We start from the raw sequence: 17358 nt of genomic DNA, 5'->3' as shown, positions 1-17358 counted from the left end.
TGGGAAATGGATACCTACTTGCCCTCCTACTTACATTTTGTGATAGGGTCACTATTCGTCTATAGTTATAGACGGATAGTGACCGTCTATAATGAGACGGACTGCTACAATAAATGAAATTTGAAGCCTCTTATATTTAACATATGTATGAAATTTGGTCAACTTGGGAGCTAGGTAACACAAAAACAGACACGGACTTAAAACGGACACGTGTCACGACATCCCCTAAAAATTAAGGGCACGGGATACATTATTTAAATTTAATAAGAATATTTATTTTATTTGTTAAAAAAGTACGGTTTTATTTTTTTTATTTAGAAGTACTCGATATTAAATTTAAGTTAGGTTTGGTGTCCGACCGCCACCCGGGCTACCGCTATTTACCGTTCAATTTTATTTTTATGAAATAAAACTACGTTAAACTTGCCTAACTCATACATTTATCATTTGTGATATCCTCCCTCTTATTCACTATTTTCTTCACCTTTTGTTTCTGCACAAGAAATAAGGAAATGAATTTAAGCCACTAAAATCTCGGGTATTACATTAGGAGTGTACTCCCTCCATACCACACCAATGATAACATTGACTTTTTCACACTTGTCGAGACACGTTTTGTAATGTGAATATTTTTAGTTACACATTATTAAAAACGGTAATGATAAATACAGCCCTTAGGGCTGTATTTAAGAACTAAATTACTTCCCAAAATGGAATTAAATTAGGAATTTAAGACACAATTATGCGTAAATTGATGTCATTAATGCTTGATTTAAGGTTTTCATTCCTTTTTTGGCACTTTAAATACAGCCCTAAGGGCTGTATTTATCATTTTCCTATTAAAAACGGTAATGATAAATACAGCCCTTAGGGCTGTATTTAAGAACTAAATTACTTCCCAAAATGGAATTAAATTAGGAATTTAAGACACAATTATGCGTAAATTGATGTCATTAATGCTTGATTTAAGGTTTTCATTCCTTTTTTGGCACTTTAAATGACGATAAATCAAACAAGATCTCACATGACTATATTTTGTCTTATAGATTAAGAATAATATCAAAAATTCCCTACGACCATGAATAGTGTCAAGATTCTTAATGTTACCATTGGTGTGGTATGGAGGGAGTATTATATATTTACATATATTTTTTTAGGCAAATATTTATATACTAGATTTCATACCTGGGGTTTGCCCGGGTAATATCATAGTAGTGGCTTCAAAGCATTTATCATTAGGTTGTCCTTCAAAAGGCTTATATTTTTGTGAATGATTTTTTTGGCTCCTTTTTTGTCACTTTGTGTCGGGGACGAAACTTAGATAAAATTTTAAATATGACCAAAACTTTCGTATATGTAACTATGAAAAATATATTATAGGGAGTCTTCACAAAATAATCCAAACTTCTCATTTTACAACTTTTGGAGCGATCTTAAAGAGCAACAATTGTAAAACACTTGGATTAAGGATTAAGTATGAGATTATTTAACTGAAATAATCCTAATTATAGGGGTCTCTAAAAAAAATCAAAAACTTCATTAAATTCGAGAATAAACCGTATTATTAATCATATCACTAAAACTTGGGAGAGACGGTCTTTCAATAAGTTATTGAGAGACCACTCTTCCGTACCCTTTTATTTGTATTTTGTGACCTTTTTGTTGTTAATCGTGACATAGTAATTTTGTACATATTTACATAATAATGTACCCATTTTATCTTTGATCTTGATCTGTACCTATTTTATTATCTTTAGTATCACTTTTTCTTAAAATTGTAAAATAATCTCTCAATAAACTTATAGAGACACCCTCTCTCAGAAAACCACTACTTATAGAAGGGAAAGTATATGATTCCTAAAATTAACATGTGATTGTGATAGGAGTTATCCTTTAGAAGCAAATTGCTATATTCTGCCCCTATATTACTCATTTCGTCCCTATTTTTCATTTTAAATTTTTAACTTTACCCTTTTCTCTGTAATATATTTCTAACATTATTTTACATCGATTAATCGAAAATAAGTGACGGAAATTTAAATTAGATATGAATTATAACAAAAAAATAATATTGAACTAACGAATTAATGAACTTTTTGCCTATGTTAGAGGATGATTGATAACATAAACGATAAATAATGACGATTTAAATTAGATAAAAATTGACTATTAAGAGTAAAAACTTTAATCGGCCATAATTTTATGTTCGGGTGTCCGATTTTGACGATTTTTTTTCAAATCGCATAACCTTTCGAGACGAACACAATGGTAAAAAAAATGGAATGTGGCCCATTCGTGTGAAAAACACGAACTGGCCTAGGCCGGTTCATGTGATTTACATGAATCAGCCTAGGCCAGTTCATGTAAATCACACGAATGGGCCTAGGCCAATTCATGTGGATTACACGAACTGGCCTAGGCTGTTTCGTGTAAATCACATGAAACGACCCAGGCTAGTTCGTTTTTTTCACACGAATGGGCCACTCTCCAATTTTTTTTCTTTTTTTTTTTTTACCAATGTGTTCGTCTCGAAAGGTTGTGCGATTTGAAAAAAATTACGTCAAAATCGGACAACCGAGCATAAAGTTATGGCCGTTTGAAATCCTGTTCTTTTCTAATCGTCAATTTTGTTTTTAATTTAGTCGTTTTTGGTTATTAATTATCGTTGTTATTAATTATTGTTTTTTAATATATGAAAATCAACGTTACTAAAATATGTAAAAAAAACGAAAAAGTGATATGTGGGATTTTTATTTTTTTAAAGCGGTTTTTATTTTGTTATTTTTTGAGGCGGATTTATTAAATTTTGAAATCGGAATTCGAAAATGAGAAAAAAAAAACAAGGACATAGTGTATAAAAGAGTTTTAATAACTCAAGGGCAATAAGGTAATATATGAAGGGTGCAATGATTAAAATTAGGGGCGGAATATAAAATTCCTTTAAAAGACCAACCTACTTTTCGATTAGTTAATGAACTTGATCTTGCATTAATTTTTTTTTTTTTTTTGAGAGAAAAGGTAGTTCTTTTATTAATCAAAAGCCGATATGAAATCAGCAGCTACAATATCCTCAATAACTTCAGGACACGAATCTATCCATACACAAGTCGAAAACTCAATTGGGGCCAAGTGTGCCATACTATGCGCAGCTTCGTTGCCCGTCCTCTTCACGAAAAGATAGCTGATATTCTCAAAATCCTTGCCTATCTCAGCAATTTCCCGTACCACATTGCCGAAGGAGCTCTTAGGGATTTTCTTTGAACGGAGAGTGTGCACAAGAGTTAGCGAGTCCGACTCCAAGTGATGCCCATGCTTCTCGCCATTTTTAGCCCCAAAACCGCAGCTTTTGCTTCCGCAATATCAACCCCCCATTCCTGCCTTGTTTGTTGAACTGCTGCTCTTCCCACATGCCCCTCATGGTCACGAATTACCACTCCAAAGCCACACCCTAACCCCTCGAAGATAGCAGCGTCCACATTAACTTTCCAGATCCCAGCCAATATCAACCAGACCACAGTCATCCAGGTAAAACGGAATTTATCCATGTCACCCTGAGCTATCGGCACTCCCCCCTTCTTCTCATGATCGTAAAGGATTTGGTTAAATTCCCCTATGATCAACCACGATAAGGTTGACAAACCCCGTATGTCCCGCAACAGCTGCCACGAGAGGTCTTTTTCCTCATTGTCCGCCCACCCATAGAACCCCGTTAATCTCCATGTATCTTCGCTAAACAAACCCCTAACACATCGACATGATGGGCCGATGAAGAGATCAACCTAACCTCAGCTCCAGATCTCCAAATAATAGCAACACCAGCCTTCCTCCCAATAGAGTCCCCACTCACCCCTTCAAAATCACCCAGTCTCCCCACTACTCCTCTCATCTCCTCCCCACTAAGTTTTGTTTCCACCAGAACATCCACATCCACCTCCTCCCTATTTAGCAACTTTCGTAGACTCACAATTGCCGGGTCGTTGCCTAACCCCTGACAGTTGTAGCATAAAAGATTCATGGCGACCGGCGGGGTTGCTTTTTCGCAACCTCCGCCGATAACGAATAAGAGCTGACATCACTAATAGAGTCCTCATCACCTTCACCACCCATTGCTTTATTGTCCACATGCACTCCCGTAGTAACCCCCACCTCTCCACCTCCTTCCCATCCCCACTGTGCTCCCGTCCCCTCTCCCATCAGCACATCAATAGGTTCATCATTCCCATGGTGCCTTTTCGGTGTCGATATATATCCCTCATCACCACCTTCATCATTTCTGCCCCTTTTCCCATTAGGTTTTCCTTTCTTAAAAACGCCCTCCCCTTTACTCATACTCCTCTTCCTCCTTGTCCATGACCGAGCATACGTGCTCCCTCCTGCATCCTTCAAGGAACACGGGATTTTATCCGCATCCCCTCCCTGCTTAGCATTGCCACCCATAATAGCCGCCCCATCACTAGCACCAAGTTCCTTAGTTGCCAGAGCCCGTTGTCCCAGCGTGACAATAGTATTATCCATTCGTACTCGCTCTTCATTTTTAGGGTTCTGTTTCCCCTTTGAAGCTAAGGATACCTGCTGCAGTTTTCTCACCATATCCGCTACTACCTCGTCAGCCTCAGCACGACTTATCTCATCAAACTCCTTCCTTAAAGATCTCCCGGCCTTGCCTTTTACGTGTTCATCTGGTTTCTGAGGTTTCCATGGTGATGCCCGTAGCCACGCACCATAATCATGCGTCCCTTCGTCATATGGGCCATCCTCGCAATCCTTCTCGCCATGGCCTAAGAGTCCACACCCATAGCAAAACAGTGGGAGCCTCTCATATTTCACTGGGAACTCCACTGCTTTCCCTCCCTTCATACGAACCAAGGCTACCTTTTTCAGTTTGGAGTTCACATTATGCACCACCCTTAACCTCACCGCACTGCTCGTCACATGAAGGCTGGTGTCGTCTCGCCCTACATAGACTCCTATCTGGTTCCCCAAATTCTTATGGTTATCCTCCTTATCTCTCCCTTCCAAAGGAAGATCGTAAACCCTAACCCAAAAGGCACATAACTCAACGGGACATCTCAAAGCTTACCGTTAGGGTTTGGGTCATTTAAACACCATACGAAGGAATCAAAGTGCCAAGGTTGCCCCTCAAGAACTCTAGCCTTATCCTTTGCCTCCGTAAAATGAAATATGAACGTTTTTGTATTACTATCAAGGATGTTACCTGAGACCGGTTGCTTTGTGCTCCATAACTTGCTCATTGTGTCGATGACGGCTCTGGTATTAACTGTTTTTGATCCCCATAATCGACCAATTAGGGCATAGGTCGATGGTGTCTCCTCTTCCGCCCCACCCGTATCCCATTCAAAATTATTGTGGTTTTCCTCATTACTAGCCAAGGAAATCACTTGCTCCATCGTGGTAAAATGCAAAAAGAAACAAAAAGAGAGAAAAAAACCCAGAGGAAGGGACGATGTTCCAGGAAGAGAGGACGAAAATCGCTCACAAGACGCCCTAGGAAAACCTAAGAAACCCTAGAACGACTTTTTTGAATTTTTTAACAAAACAAAAATTTAGGAAGATACTCTATTAATTTTGATCTTGCATTAAGTTATTACGTGGGTGAACGCATTTATCTACTTGATAATTTGATATAGTGGTACTTAATGAAAATTAAATTATCATAGAGCTAATCAAAGAACAGGAATATATCTTATAAAATATCATATGCTTGAACCTTGCGCTTTTTTTTTACGATGAAGATTTAAATCATTCACACTTGTTTGCGAGTTATGAATATATTACACATTGCCTTAGTGCTTAAACAATTTTGCCAAAGTTTTGTAATATTTTCTGAAAATCCAACATTTTATAGGAGTGTTGAAGCAAAAAGGCTACAACATACACGAGGTGTATGGAAAAAGCCATACACGACCAATAACATCGCGACACGTGGCAAACTAGAGTTAACATCTATTGGTAAGTGTAAGGTTAAGCAGGCTCGAACTCATGCCCACTTGATGCACATACACTTGCTATTACCATTGTAACACATCCATCTCCTTGTTAAATATGTATCTCTTTTTTTATTTGTATGTTAAAAGCCGAGTTAAAATAATATTTACTTAGAATAATTATTAAATATGTACTTCTAGCTTATATTTAATCTAATGTATTTACTGAGTTAGTTAAGTATACAAGAAAAAAATTGAACAAAATATTTTATTTACTTACGATAATTATCAGTTGTACCTTTAGTTTACATTTAACTAGGTTTTGTGCCCGGTCCCACTCAGGCCGCTCGGATTCCTTCCCAGTGCAAGCCGTTTGCTCCTCAGTCCACTCGGGATGCGCATATTCCTTGAAGACTAGCGAAGCGGAGATGAGCATCTCCTTCGAGAGGAGCATTTCCTCAACTTTTCTTAAGGGTCTTAATCGTCATTTAAACCCTTAGTAACCCTAATTTATGTACATAATCCTTAGTATAAATACCTCATGGTACTAATTAGATTATGATGTTCTTCATATGCAATCTTAATCTCATTCTAATCTTGTAATTAACTTTTAATTAAGCATTAATAAAAATCTCATTTCCTTAATTTCTCTATTGTTCATCATTTATTTTGGGTAATTTAAGATTATTTGGGGTTTATTTGGAGGATTGACAGCCTTCCAATCATTCATCAAGTACTTCTATTATTCTTTGCTTATTATTTTGGAATCATCATTAGGTATAATTCTCTTAATCCCTTTTTAATTATTGCTAATCATCTTCATTTATTCATCATGTTTTGTCTTGCTAGTATGATTGACGACCTTGTTAGCATGTTAAACTTGATAGTTAGTGAGTAGTCCTCTTAACTAGGGTTAATGGGGAATTAGGGGAAACCAACATGGGGGATGATTCGTGCTTAATCTAATATGTTCACATAATTTATTTACTTGCTTGTTGTGATCTCAACTTATGCACATGTTATGTTTGATGAAATGCGAGCCTATGAATCCTTGCATTTTTTACCAATCACTTACCTTTTCAGTGAAACTTGTAAGACATAAACCAACTCGAGTCTCATTAGACCATGCATATAGTTGAGTTGGGAGGATTAAGTCGACTTGTAGGTGTTGTACAATCTAATCGATTCGGCTCCGGGGCCCAAACCTTCCTAGGATTGTAAGATATAAACCAACTTGATCCTATCACAACAATAATTGCTTGCTTATAATTTGAGAATATGTTTGTATGATCAATTCCCATGAATCCCCTATGAACCCATGACACCCTAGTGCTTTTAATCAATTGTTTACATCTCATTTTAATCATCTTGCTTGTTTACTTACATTGTTGTTTAGTTTAGTGATCTTCTTATCTCAACCCAAATTGTGACACCCTTAGACACCACTACTTGTAATCGAAAATCCTACATCAATACCCGTCTCTTGGGATCCGACCTTTACTTACCTCTTTACTAATAGTAGAGTAGTTTGTGAAGTTATAAATATTGTTTTGGTCTAGGTGCTCCTAATGACAAGTAACCGAAAACGATAGTCCAACCAACGCTTAATCTTCCTATCAAGTTGATTTTCAACCTCAGACTTATAAATAGTAAACATATTTTCAGCCTCACTTTTATTCCTTAACAAATAAACCTTAGTATATCTTGAACAATCATCCACAAAAGTTATATAATATCTTTTACCTCCTTTACTTTCACAATTCTTATAATCAGCCAAGTCGGTGTGGATAAGTTCTAACAATTCAGTTTGCCTTTTGGTCACTTCCTTAAAAGGTTTCTTAGAGTGCTTTGCTTTCACGCATACTTGACATTTATCCATGTCATAAGAAATCAGATTAGGCAACAAGTTCATTATTTTCATGCATTTAATGGATTTAGTGTTAACATGTCCAAGTCTAGAATGCCAAATATTAATAGACTCAACGATGTAAGCAGAAGAAGTAGATGCATTCATTTCAACATCAAGAACAAACAGACCACCATTACAAAAACCTTTGCCAACAAACTGACCATTCTTAGACATGACTAACTTATCATACTCAAAAGTAAGTTTAAGACCAGCCTTATTAAGTAAAGCACCAGAAATCAAATTTCTACGCATATCAGGCACATAGATCACATTTTCAAGAGCTAAAACTTTGCCAGAAGTGAGTTTCAAGTGCACCTTTCCAATGCCGAGGACTAGAACCTTGCTGGAGTTGCCAACATACACTACGTCTTTCTCATCAACATCTTTAAGCTCCTTGTAAAGATCCTTGTTGGTGCAAATATGGCGTGCAGCTCCTGTGTCAACAATCCATTCCACCAAGCTTCCAACCAGATTAATTTCGGACACCATTGCAGCAATTATATCATCACCCTCACTTGAACCCTCGACAACATTGGCTTGTGGCTTGTTAGATTTGTAATTTTTGTAGCCACCACGTTGATTGTTGTCTTTCCTTTGGAACTTCCCGCCATGTGCATTATTGCGATTCCCTTGATTTTATTGTCTTTCCTCATAAGCTTTCTTGGCCTTGCACTTGAAAACGGGATGACCAGGTTTATCACACCATCAGCAATTTCCTGTCATTATTGTCTTTATTGATTTATCAGCATTTTGTTGTTTGTTGTATTGATCATAGCTCCTCTTGTTTGTACCTGTATTTAATAACATTAGCCTTAACAGTGTTAGTAGCATTAGTCCTGGCTCGGTCCTGGCTCCTTGTGGCATCCTCAATCTTGATATGACCAATTAGCTCCTGCAACTTCATATCTTTCTTCTTATGCCTCGGGTGTTTCTTATACTCATCCCAACCAGGAGAAGACAATTTCTCAATAAGAACATTAGCCTGCATATACTCGCACAACACCATCCCTTCACCAATAATTTAAGAAACCATATTTTCATACTCATGTATTTGATCAATTATAGGTTTACCATCAGTAATCTAAAATTTTAACCATCTTGCTACTGCATATTTCTTAGTACCGAAATCATCAGTACAATACTTAGTTTCCAAAGCATCCCAAATTCTTTTAGCGGTCTTGGTTTTGCAGTAGATGTCAAACAGATTATCAACCATGTAGTGTAACATGACGCCTCTAACAGTGTTATTGTCTTTTGCAAATTTGGGATCAGGTTTGACAATTTCAGACGAACTAGACTCTTCAATGGATTGTGTAGATTGTGATTCTTGAAATAACACATATTCAATCTCATATTACAAGAAATAAAACAGAATTTTTTCAGACCATCTCCTATAATTTTTCCCATATAAAAGTTCCATCTTACTAAGGCCAGGGACAATTTTGCGTGGCATTGTGAAATGGTTGACAGGGGCATTAAGAGTTATGGTAACAATTTCTCGATTGACATTGGAATCGTCAGAATTTCCGGACGGGTTTATCATTGTTTAAAAACAAACAAAAACAGTAATGTATAAGAAAGATCAGAAAATTCTATAACTAATTTAGACTGAAAGAAATAGGAACTTAGCTGATCAGAAATACCCTTAATCGAGACGTCGTGTATAACACTGCCCTAAATAAGTTAGACCTCCACACAGGTGCTCCTTGGGTCCGTGGTCACCGATTTCAGGGTTAACGCCTTCTTCCGCACATTGTTGCACACTAAAGACGGAAGTGGGAACTGTTCTCACTATGACAGAATATAATAGAGAAAAAATAAGAAGAAGAAGAAGTTTTGTGATTTTCTGTTCTGTATAAAGCTGTGGACGAGTGAGGTTTTTATAGCACGAAAAAGGCTCCTCCAACAGTCATAAAAATAAATGGTATTGATTCTGTAGTAATGGCCATAATATTGGACAATGAATGAGGATTGACTGTGTAATAAAAATTACAACAATTAGAAAAGAATCCGATGTAAAATGTTCAGACCAGTAGCAAAAAGGGACTCTACCACACCGCGCGCGTGGGGAGACTATAGTCTATCCTCTATAGTCTAGTTAAAACTTATTAACCCACCTTCATATAAAAACATAACATTCCCCCACTATTCTTCCAATGTGGGGCAAATGTTATCATACTTATGTTTTGGAGCAACTTCCAACTCCAACAGCTCGATCGACAATGCTGGATGAAGGCCTTCATCTGCGTGTTCTGTGTCGAGTAGTTTTCCAAGTCAGTCAACTGGCATATAGCAGAGGTCGATTGACATTGGAATAGAGGTCGAACGACCTGACAATTAAGTTGCTCGACATGCTAGGTTGTTCCACCTTGTCGCTGCTACTGTGTCGCCTAAGAACAGGTTGTTATCGGCCGACTTGAGGAGGGTGGAAGTAAGGGTTGGTCGACATTGTTGATGTTCTACCATCACGCTGCACCTTCTTTTGTCGGTGGTCTGATGACATAGCAATGGGTTGATCGACATAGAGAGGAGAGATCGACCGACATCAAGCTATAAGTTAAACGACATGTTGCATCGTTTTCCACTGGGTTGAGCAAAGAAAATCAAGAATGTCCAGAGACAATTGAAGCAAGTCGAATGACATGGTGAAGACAAGGAGCTTGAGTCGATAGACAAAGGTTGTATTAATAGTAGTCAACATGTATAAACTTCATTCCTGCTCTCCCAAGCTCGTCTAAATTCCAAATTTCCTTCTTGTTCCATTATTAAATGGATTTGGCTTGTAATTGTATGAATGAGCTCCAATCCTGCAAAGGACATGAAATACACCAAAGTAGCAAATACGAGAGGAAATAAAGAGAATTAAACAAATAAGCTCATAGAAATGCGTGCCGAATAAGTAAAAACACGCATCAAGGGGCAAGGATTCTGTGATGGTTGTTGTTGATAGATTCAACAAAATGGCTCACTTTGTTGTATGCAAAAAGACTGAAGATGCTGCCAGTGTTGCTGAACTATATTTAAAGGAAATTGTGAGGTTACATGAGGTATACCAAAGAATATAGTGTCTGACAGGGACACCAAATTCATGAGTTATTTCTGGAAAACCCTATGGAGGCTTCTGAAAACCAAACTATTGTTCAGTACTTCTCACCATTCTCAAACTTATGGTCAAACTGAGGTCACCAACAAAACTTTGGGGAGGATACTAAGGTGTATTGCAAGCAATTCATTGAAGGATTGGGATCTGAAGTTGGCTCAAGCTGAGTGTGCCTTCAATAGAGCACCATCTACTGCCAACTGGCCACAGTCCCTTTGAGATAGTCTATAGAGTTAATCCACTTATGCCCATAAAATTGTCCAATGTGCCAAAAGAAGATATGAACTTTGATGCTAAGGCCAGAGCTGAACAGATGTTGAAGTTGCATGAGTCTGTCAAAAAATAAGTTGAAAAGGGCAATGAGAGGTAGAAGAAATAGTCCAAGGTCCCTTTGAAAAAGAAAGAGTTCCAACTAGGGGATTTGGTATGGGTTCATCTGAGAAAAGAGACGTTTCCAGCAAAAAGAAAGAACAAACTTATGCCAAGTGATGAGTCATAATTATATACACATTTATGCCTCCCCTTAGTTGCTTTTGAGACGGTTTTGTGTTATAATATGTTAATTATATGCCATTTATATTAGAAATGTCGATACTTCCGCCTTTTGGTGTTTTAATGCTGATTGGATGCATTTGTGGAGCAAAAGAGTAAAATGGAGCACCGCAGAGTCGGCAAGACGAAAATAAGAAGAGAAGAAGACACAAAGAAGCTGAAGTCACTCGATCGAGTGTATCAATACTCGATCGAGTATCTAGTCTGACGCACTTTGTATGAAATTTTCCTTAAATCGGTTTAATTAATTATTATGTAATAGTATAAATAGGAAACTCCTACACAATAATTAGGTTATGCTTTTCATTATTCTAAAATCCCTAGTTTAGTTTAGCTTTCCTCTCTAAAAACTCTTTTATGTTATTGCTTGTAAGATTGTTCATATCTTTAATTCTTTCAATTAATCATTGTTCGGTATTTCTAATATTTATTCTTATGTTTTCTTTAATTATGTCTATCGTTCTTTCTATTGTTATGCGTAGCTAATTCTTCATCTACACTACTACAAATCCAGGCAACTACAACGCCCCTTTAACAACGATTATTCACGAAAATCACAATAGACGTTGTTGAATGTATGGCGCGAATTTTACTAAAATCAATTACAACGGGTATGGTTATAAAAACCGTTGTTATTAGTTTTAACAACGGGTCACACATGCACAACCGTTGTTAATAATTTGGCGCAAAATTGGCGCAAAGTTAGTGAAAAGTAATCACAACGGTTATTTTTGAAACCCGTTGTTAAAACTTATTTAACAACGGGTGTTTTTTACAACCGTTGTTAAAACATATTTCACAACGGTTGTTGTTTAATAACCGTTGTCAATACCTTCCATACTATAAACCACACAAACAGAAGTCTGCTGCAGCCACAAAACACAACCCTTAATACATAAATACAAACACAGCAGACAAACAAACGCAAAACACACACTCTCTTTCTCTCTTTCTCTCTTTCTCTCTTTCTCTCTTTCTCATCGTCGCTTTATCTTCTCGCCGTCACTGTTGATTTCATCGTCTATTGCGTTCTGTATTTATCAGGTAAATCTCTAAATCCTTTGTTAGTTTCATCGTCATTATTTTCTTTTTCTATTTATTTCTTTTGCATGTATGTGTTTTTATCAACCATTATGTTATTTGTTTAAGTATTGTTCGCATAATTAGTTAGTAAAACAATGAAGAAGCAAGATGAAGAAGCAAGATAAACATAATTAATATATATATATATATATATATATATATATATATATATATATATATATATATAAATACATAAATTAAAAAAAAAATTACATATATAAAAATGCAATTCTTATATTTTCATAGAGGATCTTATTCTCCTCTATCGTATCCGTCCTCTCCTCCTTGGCTATTTGGAGGTTCCGTTCGCATTGCTATATCGTCATATAGAATCGCCGCCTTGCTCATCAAGCCATCTTCTTTGGCGTGCTTCAGTGCGGATCGAGCATCCGCAAGGTAGCTCCTGAAACTTTCCTCAATATGGAGGAACCGGCGGATGAAGCTATTGTTGTTCTCGATCATGGTAAGAGTCTTAAGGATGAAATCATTCATTTTGTTGGAGTTTTTGGAGTTTGTTTTGAAAGATTAAGTAGAGTTTGTTTTAGCAGTTAGGGTTTGGAGATGAATATATTGAGATAATGGAAATGTTAGTTGAGATAATGCAATGTATTTATACTAAGCAATGTGTGGGTTGAGTTGTTTTTTAATTAATATATATGTTAGGAAGTTGTGCCATAATCATCATCATATCTCTCAATAATGCTGCTTCAAATCTTATTACTAACCCTTCTCATTCCATATTATCCGTTCATATGTACAGTGATGTCAGTAATAATGCATGCATCGGAATTCTAACGGGCCGTAATTATGCATGCATCTAGTAATATTTAATTTAATTTTTTTTATTTTTAAGAACAAACAACAACGGTTATTTACAAACAACCCGTTGTCTTTAGTTATAACAACGGTTTTGTATATTAAAACCCGTTGTTATAACTTTCCCCCCAAAATTGAGTCACACTTTCCACAACGGGTTTTTATACTTAAAACCGTTGTTAATATTTTTAACAACGGTTTCCTTAAGAAAACCAACCGTTGTTAAAACCTTTTACAACGGACGCTTTAACAACGTCCGCTTTTTTATACAACAACGGTTTTTGACCGTTGTTATAGCGTGTATTTGTAGTAGTGCTAGGGTTGAAGGGGATCGCTGAATATTAATTGGGGTTAATGAATTTATTAGCTGCTTAGATCGACTATCGCCTATTCTTTGTATATCAATCTAATTATTAATTACCGGCCAGGGTTAATTAGTTAGTGTCGCAAATTAGTATTATTGCCGACCGGATTAATGCTGAGAAATGCTTATAATAATTAGGTAGATAGAACAACTTAGTTATAGCGACCGCATGCTAAGTGCAGATCTGAAGGATATATAGTACCGACCGGACATATAGCCTTAGATAGTCAGTCCATGTTAGTTAATTGACCCTAAATACCCTAATTGATATTCATTGTGAACCGGAATCCCTAGACTTGTTTTATATATTTGATATTGTCTTAATTTACAATCATTTAGTTACTACAAACCAAATAAATCAACTTTGTGACCCAATAGTCTAGAATCTATCATAAGTAATAAGCAGTTTGTCACGTTTCCCTGTGGTTCGACCCCTAACTTCACTATCTGCAGTTTTAGTGTCCGTTTGGGATTGTTTTGATTAAGGTGATACGACTTTAGCCTTGTCACCAAGAGCTGACGGTCCTTTTGAAATTGTTGAGAAAATTGGTCCTAGTGCTTAGGTGGACTTGCCAGGTGACTATGGAGTGCATGGTACATTTAATGTAGGAGATATCAGTCCATACTATGAAGATTATGAGGAAGAGGAGGTCACAGGCTTGAGGTCAAGCCCTTTTCAACCAGCGGAGGCTGCAACAGAAGCCAATGGCCTAGGCAACACCCATTCTGAGGCAGGCCACAACAGCAGCCAACCAAGCCATAGCCTAAGCCAAGCAAGCCACAACCTGGCCAACATAAGCCACGGCCAGGCCACAGCAGGGCACCGCCTAAGCCACAACCAAACCACAATGACCTGGTCTCAGCTCCTATCAGGCTAGTTTTGGAGGGCCACAAATACCAGTTCAGGGCCAACTCTCAGGTGCCATCTTGGCCAGCTGAGTTCTTGTTTAATTAGGTCCAAAATAATCCTAAAGAGCCAGGCTAAATTCTTAAAGCAATTCACAGAAGAATCAAGCTGAAAGCAAGTTGGTGAAGAGGACACTTGTGCATAAAGTAAATTGCCATTTCTAGCCAAACAAAGAGGAAGCTGCTAACAAAGACCTTTGGCCTTATTTTTCCATATTTTAGATAACACCTTGAACACAAGTCAAAGCCTAGATTAGAACAAACACTCCCAGCCAAAGAGGAACAACAGCTAAGGAGCAACCTGTCCCTTTCACCCTACAATTTCTTTTGTTCCTTTTCAACTTGCCTTTAAATCATTTGTAGACGTTTGTAATATATTTCCAAGTACTTTATGTAATACTAGGGTTTTATGAGTCTATGGGTACTCTATCGAGTGGGGCTTACTCTGTCGAGTAAGTATGTTTGGTATTCGAAACAGTAGTCTGCCTGTAGGGTACTCGATCGAGTAGCCTTGGCACTCGATCGAGTACGTGTCTTACTCGATCGAGTAAGTCGGTTGTCGGGTGTTATTTGACGGGTTTTGTTAATAAGGCGGATTAGTATATAATAACTTTCGTCATCTTCCTTAAACACTTTTATAAAACCTAATTCACTGATTAAGAGAGATTTCAAGTTACGTTGCTTTGTTCTTCGGCTTTATTGACAAATCCCAGAGCTAGAGGAGTCGGGTTCCTTTGTTCTTTATATCATTGTGATCCTTGCGTCAAGGGTAAGTTCTACGTACCATTTTTATAACATTTGGTTCATGTTGGTTAAACCCTAATTTGGAGATTTGGGGGTTTTTATGTTTTATATGGTTAAGGTAGTAATTGTATGAATATATGTATAGGAGGAGGATTCGTAGAGGAGAGATTTTTAGACAGCTGCTAGATCGTCTGATTTGTGATTGCATTCCAGGTAGGGTTTCCCTACTCAGTATTAATTACATGATGTGATTGGTGGTTTCGTTGTGATTTTTGTTAAAGTATACTGTTGGTGGTTGTGACGGTTGTTGTTTATTATCGTTGATTGTTGTTGTTGTTGTTGTTGTTGTTGTTGTATCTGTCTGTGATCTTCGGGGTGCGTCCCTGGCTGAGTGGAGTCACTTCCGGGAGTGGCTTCACGCCCTTGATTCGCCTTCTGTGGAACCCGCCACAGACGGGATGTGCACATTAATGATCATGGGTTTATCGCTCGATGGAGATGAGCGGGGCTTAGGTGGGAACGGCTGCGGTCCCCCATTGGCGGTGTGGAGTATCTGTTGCGATGGATACTCTGGCAGGACTACACACTTTAGTGTGTAGTCAGTTATGTGGAGACTGATTATGGAGTTTGGGGTTTGATGTGACGTTTGAGCTGTTTGGCATTTGTCTTATTGTGATTGTATTGTGTAATTAGTACTCACCCCGTTGTTTGTTTTGTAAAACTGTGGTGATCCATTTGCGGATGGTGAGAAGTTGTTGAGCAGGTTTGATATGATGCATTTGGGCTAGTTGGGATGAGTCATCACTTGGCATAAGAAGAGTCTTCCGCTGTGTCAGACGATGTCCTTGTAGTTGTTCAGTTTTGGATAGTAGATAGTTTGGTTTTGGATTGTATTTGGTTTATCAGTTTTGGTTTGAGACATGTAATCATTTAAAGTATATTTACTTTTAAAGTATGTTTCTTTATTGTCTTATGATATTCATAGCCTCGGGTAACCGAGATGGTGACGTTCCTATACCTGAGTGGTCCCGATAAGGCACTTGGAGTATGGGGGTATCACACTTTAGTTATATTCTAAGATCAATCCTGGCCCCTAGATGAGATTTCTAGGGTTTATGTTGTAACAGAAAAACAAGGAGAGGCTTATATAAGGACCTCTACCTCCACTACATTGAGGCAGACTTTTATGAATCAAAAACCCGAGATTTCTCTCAATCTTTTAAATCTTATCAACTGTGCTATTCGCTGTAGTTGTGAGTCAGGCTTAATATATCCTTGTGCTTGCTTAGGAGGTGATTAAGGACCTGTGGTAAAATTTGAGTAACCTATGCTTGCTTGGTTGCTTAAATTTTGCTGTTGATTCAAGTTAAACTGCCTGTGCTTACTTGGTTAGTTTAATTTGGTCGTCCAAATTATTGTTTTCACTTCCTGTGCTTGCTTGGGAGTCATTTCAATAATTATATCCCAGTTTATCAACCAAAATCCCACAGAAAAACCGTCAGAGTCCTTCCTGAGTTTATCTTGTCAGAACAGCCTTGTTAGAGCCTGTTCATTGAACTATTAAAAATACTTAGAGCGTTGCTAAAATTTTGAAATTTGGCACAGATTTGGTTTAGTATATGAACTGATTTTTCCTAAGTTTTCATGAATTTAGGAGATCATTTGCTATTTTTACTGAAATTATAAAGATCATTGCATTCGGAGAAATTCTGCTTAAGTCTTGCCAAATTCGGTCCGTTTTTCTTAAGACCATTGCTGTTGGTCTGAAATAAGACGGGTAACATGTCATCATTTTACAATAATATGTTGTTATTTTCTGATAACATGTTACCATTATTGTTCACATCATTTTCAGGGTAAAAAATGACACCTCTAGTCATAACATTTTGTGAATTAATTGGTTACATTTTCTTAAAAAATGGCAACATTTTATTCGTCT

The sequence above is a fragment of the Silene latifolia genome, chromosome 6 (assembly GCF_048544455.1).
Source record: "Silene latifolia isolate original U9 population chromosome 6, ASM4854445v1, whole genome shotgun sequence".
Classification (NCBI taxonomy): Eukaryota; Viridiplantae; Streptophyta; class Magnoliopsida; order Caryophyllales; family Caryophyllaceae; genus Silene; species Silene latifolia.
Note: the sequence above shows the minus strand (reverse complement) of the source record.